Source organism: Pelmatolapia mariae, linkage group LG17, assembly GCF_036321145.2.
Source record: "Pelmatolapia mariae isolate MD_Pm_ZW linkage group LG17, Pm_UMD_F_2, whole genome shotgun sequence".
Taxonomy (NCBI): domain Eukaryota; kingdom Metazoa; phylum Chordata; class Actinopteri; order Cichliformes; family Cichlidae; genus Pelmatolapia; species Pelmatolapia mariae.
In genome coordinates this window covers 6,487,768-6,497,422 of record NC_086242.1, presented here as the reverse complement: position 1 = coordinate 6,497,422, position 9,655 = coordinate 6,487,768, and positions in this window count along the sequence as shown.

Here is a 9,655-nt window from a genome sequence, read left to right as displayed (position 1 = left end):
CTGATGGAAGTAGTCTGAACAGTTTATGGCTGGGGTGACTGGAGTCCTTGATGATCCTCCCCGCTTTCCTCAGGCACCGCTTCCTGTAGATGTCTTGGAGGGAGGGAAGCTCACCTCCAATTATCCGTTCAGCACACCGCACTACTCTCTGGAGAGCTTTGCGGTTGTGAGCGGTGCTGTTGCCGTACCAGGTGGTGATGCATCCAGTGAGGATGCTCTCAATGGCACAGCGATAGGTCCTGAGGATGCGGGGGCTCATGCCAAATCTTTTCAGTCTCCTGAGAAAGAAGAGGCGCTGCTGCGCCTTCTTCACTGTTTTGTTTATGTGTACTGACCACATAAGATCCTCAGCCAGATGTACACCAAGGAAGCGGAAGCTGCTCACTCTCTCCACAGCGGCGCCGTTGATGGTGATGGGGGTGTGTACTCCTCTGCACCTCCGGAAGTCCACTATCAACTCCTTTGTCTTTGCGACGTTGAGGGTGAGATGGTTGTCTTGACACCAGTGGGTCAGGGCGCTGACCTCCTCCCTGTAGGCCGTCTCATCACCGTTGGTAATAAGACCCACCACTGTAGTGTCGTCCGCAAACTTCACAATGATGTTGGAGTTTCTAGTGGCCGTGCAGTCGTAGGTGTAGAGTGAGTACAGGAGAGGGCTCAGTGCACACCCCTGTGGAGCACCAGTGTTCAGTGTGATGGGGGATGAGGTGGTGCTGCCCAGTCTGACCACTTGGCGTCTGTCAGACAGGAAGTTAAGGATCCAGCTGCAGAGGGAGCTGCTCAGTCCTAGATCCTGCAGTTTCCTGTCCAGCTTCGAGGGAACGATGGTGTTGAATGCTGAGCTGTAATCTACAAACAGCATTCTCACATACGTGTCTCTCTTCTCCAGGTGTGACAGGGCAGCATGGAGTGTCAGGGCTATGGCATCATCAGTGGACCTGTTGTGGCGGTATGCGAACTGTAGAGGGTCCAGTGAGTCGGGTCAGGTCGGTGAGTCAACTAAACTCAACTTTCAACTAAACAGTCACAGTGACGAATGTTTATTTTTTTCTCTCTGTAAGATGCTGACACAAATCAACAGCAGCAGATGTGTTATATATATAAAAAAATTTAAAATCCCCTCTCGCCCCTGCGGTCTTTCTTTCAAGCTCAGGTCCTCTACCAGAGACCTGGAAGCTTGCGGGTCCTGCGCAGCAGGACTGCGCTCCAATGCGCTCCTGAGAGCTTAATCCTGGGATCTCCTGGAGCCACTCGCCTAGCTTGGGAGTCACCGCACCTAGTGCTCGGATAACCACTGGGACCACTGTTACCTTCACCCTCCACATCTTCTCAAGCTCTTCTCTGAGCCCTTGGTATTTCTCAAGCTTCTCGTGTTCCTTCTTCCTGATGTTGCTGTCATTCGGAACAGCTACATCGATCACTACGGCCGTCTTCTTCTGTTTGTATACCACAACTATGTCCGAATGGTTAGCCACCACCATTTTGTCCGTCTGTATCTGGAAGTCCCACAGGGTCTTAGCTCGGTCATTCTCCACCCCCCTTGGTGTAGTGCCTCATTAGATATTAGTGCCTCTGTGCTGTCTTTCAGTCCAGCTTTGTCCAGCCACTGGTAGGGTTTCTGGATGTCAGTTACCTCCTCTATCTGCTGGTGGTACATACCATGCAGGGGCCTATCCTTCCATGATGGTTCCTCCTCTTTCTTGGGTTTCTCCTGCCTGAGGTATTCACTGAGCACGCGGTCCATTGGGGCCATCTTCCTGATGCATTCGTGGATGTTTGTTATGTCATCCTAGACCGTGGTGCTGACACTCACCAGTCCCCGGCCTCCTTCCTTCCACTTAGCATACAGCCTCATGGTGCTGGACTTGGGGTGAAACCTTCCATGCATGGTCAGGAAATTCCTGGTCTTGATGTCAGTGGCTTCTATCTCCTCCTTTGGCTTATTATCCCAGCAGGGTACCTGATCACGGGCAGGGTGTATGTGTTGATAGCCTGGATCTTGTTCTTACTCTTCAGCTGACTCCTCAGGACTTGACCCTCTGTAGATACTTGGTGGTTGCAGCTTTCCTAGCGGCCTCTTCATGGTTCCCATTTGCCTGTGGGATCCCCAGGTACTTGTAACTGTCCTCTATGTCTGCAATGTTGCCTTCTGGTAGTTCAATCCCCTCAGTTCTGACTAACCTTTCCTCTCTTTCTTATCATCCGACTACACTTCTCCAGCCCGAACGACATTCCAGTCTCATTCCTGTATATCCTGGTGGTGTGGATCAGTGAATTAATGCCACATTCATTCTTGGCATACAGCCATCTGTAGCAAGTCTTGTTAATGATCTCCAGTGATGGGAATAACGGCGTTACAAGTAACGGCGTTACTAACGGCGTTACTTTTTTCAGTAACGAGTAATCTAACTAATTACTATTCCTATCGTTACAACGCTGTTACAGTTACTAACAAGGAAACGCGGTCCGTTACTATTTTTCAACAAACAGACGGTTGAAGCTATGTTCAGCTTACCGCATCTTATATCAGTTGCACGGAAGTAGCTGACTACGTAAGTAATCTGGACGCTACAGCTTTAAGCAGCTGCGCGCGCTCCCGCGGACGGCAATCATGATCACTGTCTAGCACAACACCTGGAGCTAAGGGGGCAAAACAATCGCATGAGTGCTGCTGTTTGACTGAGGAAGAATAAAGTAGTCGTGGTAAGCCAATCACATGACCACTTAAAGACAAAGCAACAAGGTGATATATACCAGTTTATAAATTGTGTTGATAGGCCACGTAAAACCAGAGTCATGATAAACAATATATACGCGGCGTTTTTTCCTCAATAGTTTCGTCACGTTTTCGCTAGCAAGCACTCTCTGCTTATGAGCAAAAAAAAAAAACAGGGGAAGTTTTAGGAGTGACGGCGAGAGAGAGAGAGAAAGAGAGAGTGAGCAGAAAAAGAGAGAAAGCGAGTTTTGAGATGTGAGAGATTTGTGACGTTTAGCATGTTTGGAGTTTGGAGTTCATGTGTTGTCTTGTGTAGTTAGTGTGTAGTGTTGTGGATAGTTTTGTGTTGTGTGTCAGAACAATGAGGCGACTGCTGTCTCCAGGTAGAAACAGGAGTGATACACCTGCTGCTGTGAGACCTGCAGGTATCAGGCTGTGATGTTCTCCTTTATAGTGGACAGAAATTATTTTTTTGGAGTGGCACAAATAATTTGTGGCATCTTATTGAATGCAGAACAGCTGATTGTTCTGTAAATAGTTTGAAATGGTTATTTTAAAAAAGGGTAAAAGGTAAATGGATGCAAATAACTTTGTTGTTTGCAAAACTTGTGCATAGGATTTTAAAACTGACAATTAATATTTGCATTTAAAGTTATGAAATATGATTCATTAAAGATGTTTGTGGTTGTTACAGTAAAAAATATCACTTTTTCTACTCTGATTTTATGGTTTTTGTCTGATTTTAGATCAATTGTGTTAATACAGTATGTCAAAATGAAAACATAACTGTAAATTCAGACACGTGAGGTTGTGCTGAAACGAATGATACCAAACAAGGCAAAGTAAATAGTTTTTAAAGGTAAAATGTGGAGGGAAAATCAAAAGTAGTTAAAAATGGCCAATTATACCCTGGACCCCAGAGGGTTAAATGTTTTTTTTAAAGTAACGCAATAGTTACTTTTCAAGTAATTAATTACTTTTAGAATATTGTAACTCAGTTACTAACTCAGTTACTTTTTTGAAGAAGTAACTAGTAACTATAATTGAATTACTTTTTCAAAGTAACTTGCCCAACACTGATGATCTCACTGTAGGCCTATGCAGAACACCAGTGGGGACAGCATCTCCTTGGTAGATCCTGCATTTGATGGTGACTTGTGCTTGAAATTTGCCTCTAGTGTTGTACACCACCTCCCCACTGAGTTCCTGATGAAGGCTCTTGGCGTCCTGTTCTAGTCTAGTTTAGTTCTAGGCATTCCAGGATCCATGTGTGAGGCATCGAGTCATCGGCCTTCTTGTAATCAATCCAGGCAGTGCACAGGTTAGTCAGCCTAGTCTTGCAGTCTTGGGCGGCTGCTCGGTCTACCATTAGCTGGTGTTTTGCGCCTCTGGTATTCTTGCCGATTCCTTTTCTGTGCCCCACTCATGTATTGACCCATGTGCCCATTCATCTTAGCTGCTATGATGCCTGACAGGAGCTTCAATGTAGTACTGAGAAAGGTTATTGGTCAGTAGTTGGATGGGATTGGTCCCTTCTGGGGGTCATTGCCCACTGATGCTGTCTTGTTCCGGTAGCCCACTTCTCATCAGGTTGCCCTGGTTCCTCAACACCTGATGCAGACTGTTAGAGTGGATTGTTAAATGTTTGTCATTTTTATGCTTGCCAACTTTGATGAAAGGGATTCCACTGTCCTTCCCCCCAGATTCTCGGGGTTCTGGGTAGGGGGCTGTAAGGTTTTATTGCAGATACATCCTATCTGGAGGATCTACTTCTTTTGATCTAAGCTTCCTGAGTTTATGACCCTTTGATCAGCAGCACACACACACACACACACACACATTCCTACTTACATATAGAAGTTCACACATATACATACAATGCGGGGGGCGTTGCTTTGCTGTGTTTTGTGTGAACTGTCTCTCAATAAAAGCCAGCGAGAGGAGGCCATCAGGGGGGTCATTTTCGTGCTGGACACAGATGAGGCCTCCCTTGCGCAAGTAATCGATCGAACGCTGTTGCCTTGTTTTCTTTCATGATGAATAAGTCTCTAGAACTAGCGGGGTTTGTGGGAACAGACCCAACACAGACCTTGTTAATAAGGGCGACAGCTGAAATGTGGCTTGTGTTTGTGCACACTTTTAGGTTGATTGGAGGTGATTTAATGTAGGGTGTAGCAAAAAATGATCTATAAATGTGATTTTATGATCAGTATATTGTTTGAGATATGGCCTGGGTTCAAAGATAAATCCACTCTGCTGTCATAAATTGTGTAACATCACGTTCAAATATTTGCAGATAAGTTAGTCAGAGTCTTTCAGATGCTTAATATGTTAGCCCTGTGGTTTTGATTTTCAAAAATCTTATTTGACATGTCAGGGATCAGTGTCCCTGAAATGCTGTGCTCATGAAAATGTATTTTTATTTGGTGAACAGTAGACACTTTCACAAAAGGAGAATGACTCTAGCGCAATGTCAGTCAGTTCACCACTTTTATTAAAGCAAAATATTTCAAAAACTTTTGTGTGGGGACATTTTTTGTGGCCACAAAAACACAGTAAAAGGAAGTTGTTCTAGTGTTTTACAGCTGGCCTTTCAAATGAAAATGTCCTAATTATATAAAGGGAAGGTCAGGGACTTCAGCCAATTCGTGTCTCAAAATTCTGATAAATACAGTTGCACTGAATTTTAATCTAGCACTACAACAGGGGTGTCAAACTCCAGGCCTTGAGGGCCGGTTTCCTGCAGGTTTTAGAGATCACCCTGACTCAACACACCTGAATAATGAACTAAGGCCTCTGGAGAACTCTGGAGAACTTCAGGATAAGTTGAGGTGGTAATTTAGGAATTTAAATCAGCTGTGTTGGATCAAGGATACATCTAAAACCTGCAGGAAACCGACCCTTGAGGCCTGGAGTTGTCCACCCCTGAACTACATGTTAAGACCTGCTATGATGTATGTTTTGGAGATAATGGCACTGACAATAAGACAGGAGGCAGAGCTGGAGATGCCAGAGATACTAAGGGTTGCTGTGACAGAAGAGGATGTTAGAGTGAGGTGGAGGCATTTTAATATACCATTACTATCAGGTAGAAGTTTCCATTTGTCCATTTGTACTTTGGTTTATGACCAAAGTACTCATGTAAAAGCAGCTACTTTCATATTTTTCTTTTACGTTTACTTTATTTAGCACTCATTGTTGTTGTCATGGGGGGGCTGGAAGGTTCAGTTTAAGTTAATTTTTATGAGAACATTTCAAGTCATCTAAGTCACAATATTTTGTTGAAAGACTGGATGCTAAGTTATCAACTAATGCTAACTAGCTTGGCTAATAAGATGCGTATGGGTGCAACTCACAGACACGCCCTTAATATTTGTTAAAGAATCTATTTCAAATGTACCTAAAGGTAACAACTAACGACAGAAACACAGCAAAGAGGACCAGGCTGTTGCCAGGTTAAATTGATTGCAGAGAAGGTGCTGCACCAAAAACCTCCCAGTGATTGCTTTCATAGTTATAAGATGCCATGGCTGCATTCACTTTTTCATGTTAGTCTGCAATCACAAGGGCGTTTCCCAACTGACTAGTAAATGCATGTTTCACTACTTATACATGGTAGCTAGGGGGTCATTGAGCAGTCTGTAGATGACTGGGACTTCAACTGCAATTTTACCAGCAACTGCCATTAGCGTAGAGTAACCCATTGCAACCCCTCAGGAAATACTCACATTGTTCTCTTATGAAAGGTGGTTGCCATACCGGTCTCTAGGCCTGTGTGACCAGGGTCTTATTCACACAGTTAGTCGTCATGTATTTTGCGGGACCTAGGAATTGTTCTCTGGTGGTTTATAAAAGATTGCAGTTTTAAGGTACTGTACATTGGCTTAACTTCACTTTTTAGAGCTGGAAGCTACACCATGAACATACCTCATAGGAAATTTTTTCCAACTCCATCTTGGCTCCTTTTTTTCAAGCTGTCCTTTGTTACAGTGTCAGTATTTGTGTTCCCCCCCCCCACCCCCGGCTGGATTGGGTGATTTTTTAGTAAGTTTAGGCCCTTTTATCCAGTCAAATCACACAGACTCAGTTTGTCCTCTTTGGAAGGGATGTTATCTTGCTCACTGTGTGAATGCTTGTTTATAATTATAATGAATCTTGGAGGATGGAATGTCCTTGAACTCACCAGCAGCAGCAACTGCAACAGATGCAATAAGAAAGATCTAAAAAAAATGTTAATATTTGCCCTCTAAGTGGGTTATGACTCAAACTCACCCAATCACAGCACCAATCAGACAAATTAGAGGAGTTTGATGTGAACTCAGTTTGACCTGTAAGTGCTGATACGTCTGTCCTCAGGTCAAACATTACTCACTGCTAAAAACCTTATCAGTTCAGTTTTCTTTTAACATTTGTTTTCTGCTAGTTGCAAACACTCTGTTGTTTAGGTGTCATGCTGACAGAATCATCCACAAATTTACCCCAGCAGCACAGAAAAGCTCTTGTAATGCATCACTACACAAGTCAAAAATTAAGCAGCAGGCAGTCAGTGCACGTGTCACAAACACTCACATTAATCAATCTATAGAGTTGCTCAAAACATTGTGAAAACACACATGCACAGTCACATAAACCTTCAGTGATTAAACAAAAAGTGACTGCTGCTGAACTGCTATGACTTTTAGGACAAATCCTTAGCAGATTGATATTACTATGCTTGTATATTTGGAAACTCACACACATAATGAGCTTTGCATGCCATCACCTGATCCGTCCGAGCACGAGTTATCGCTGCATTTGACGCTTGCCTTATTTCAACTAACCCACTGCTCTTTTGTTCTTTCTCTCAGAGATGTGTCATGTCACTGAACCCTCAGGGTCAGAGGGAAGAGTTCAAAGCTGAAGCGTTGATGAGGCCTTGATGGGGTGTGACTGTGTCAACGTGAGTGTGCGTGACTATCACTAATGATTTTTATTATTTTTATCCATTTAAAAGGTTTTAATTTTAAATTAAATTAATGTAAACCCAAAGCCATATGCTTTCAGTTTTATTACTTTGCCATGCTAAATCAAAATAATAATGCAATAATGTAATAACAATAATGTTTTAATGCCACACTCAAATATGGCAAAATGCATAAAATAGCAGATTAATATTATATCCAATCATTATTCTTTTAATTTAGGATGATATGAAGGAGTAGCATTTCCTACTACTATTACCTTTTAAAATAAAAAATAAATCATCTACGACTCGGATAAATAAAACAACAACAACACCGGTTTGGGAGCACATAAGGAAATATGAGAACCTTGCAGTGCATATTCAGTGAGTGTTTGTTTAACCAGAGCTTTATCATTCCCAACGCGTAACTAGATACAGTTTGTGGGAGTGGGAGGCATCAGTTAAGCTCACGGGTTGAGCAGGAGACCACATACAGCAGCCTGAGTTTGTTGTCAACCCAAGGCCCTTTGCTGTGTGTCTTTTCCTGCTTCCCTGTCTGCACTTAACTTTACTAATAACGGTGAAAAACCCATTGCAACCGTTCAGGAAATACTCACATTTTTCTCATATGACAGGTGGTTGCCATACCGGTCTCTAGGCCTGTGTGACCAGGGTCTTATTTACTTGACGTTACACAGTTAGTCCTCAAGTTTTTTGCGGGACCATGAATTGTTCTCTGGTGGTTTATAAAAGAATGCAGGCTTAAGGTACTGTACATTGGCTTTACTTCACTTTTTAGCGCTGGAAGCTACACCCACCTTTGCATCTTTGGGGGCTGACCCAGTGGAACATATATGGGACTCATTTCATGGGTGGACACTAGGGGTGCAACGATACACAAAATTCACGGTTCGGTTCGATTCGATACTTTGGTGTCACGGTTCGATATTTTTTCGATACAAAAAAAATGTTCATGCCTTTTTAATTTTTCATTTATTAAAATTATAAATTTATATTTTAACTCAAAAGTACAGTTTTTAAATTTAATGTTGCTGAAACAACAAAGTAATAAAAAATAAATCTATCTGATCGAGAAATCACTCATCTTTGGAAAAAGAGTTTATTACAGAGAAATGGCTCTTTCCAAAATAAAAGCTATACTATACGCTTCTTCTGGGGTATACTCTCAGCAGCATATTAAACATATCAGGTCCCCATAAGGAGAATCATGTGCTAACGGCTGTCTAAATGACTCGGGTAAAGTTTGTAGCATGCGTGCTTGTTGTTTTTGTCTGCTTCCACTTGTCTTTGCACTAGGATGATGTCGGAGTAAATGTGCAGTCATATTCGTTGTGTTCCCACTAGTGCTGTCCGCGTTAATCTCGTTGAAATGACATTAACGCCACAACGCGGCAAATCTCCGTTAACGAGCTACCGCGGATCGCCCCGTGCGTGGGGCTGGACGGCATCAACACGTTAACAAGCTAACTGCGCTAAGCACTAGTTCCCACCAATGTAATTGAGCATTGCGTGGCACATCTGACATACTGTTTTACTTTTGTCCATGATACGCTTACCTTCAGGGTCATACGTCACATGAAGACCAAAATAGTTCCAAACGCCAGATCTGAATGAGGGAGGGGGAGGTTCAATTTGCCATGTTGCAACGAGCTGAACTTCTGTCTCGCTAGCTTGCGCTGCGCTCAGTGGATCTGTGCTCGACAGTGCAGCCTAGGCGGAGTAGTCGAACGCAGATTCACTGAGCGGTCAACACAGACAGCATCGTCAGAAGAAAAGTTGATAAAATTAATTAAAAATTTTGTATTGTTCGATACATATGCGTACCGAACCGAAAGTACTGTATCGAACGGTTCAATATCGATACGAGTATTGTTGCACCCCTAGTGGACACATATGAATGTATTGTAATAGATAACTGAACCCCCCTCCATAATTTTATGTGTTTGGTGTACTTATCATTGTTACGTTATGCATTC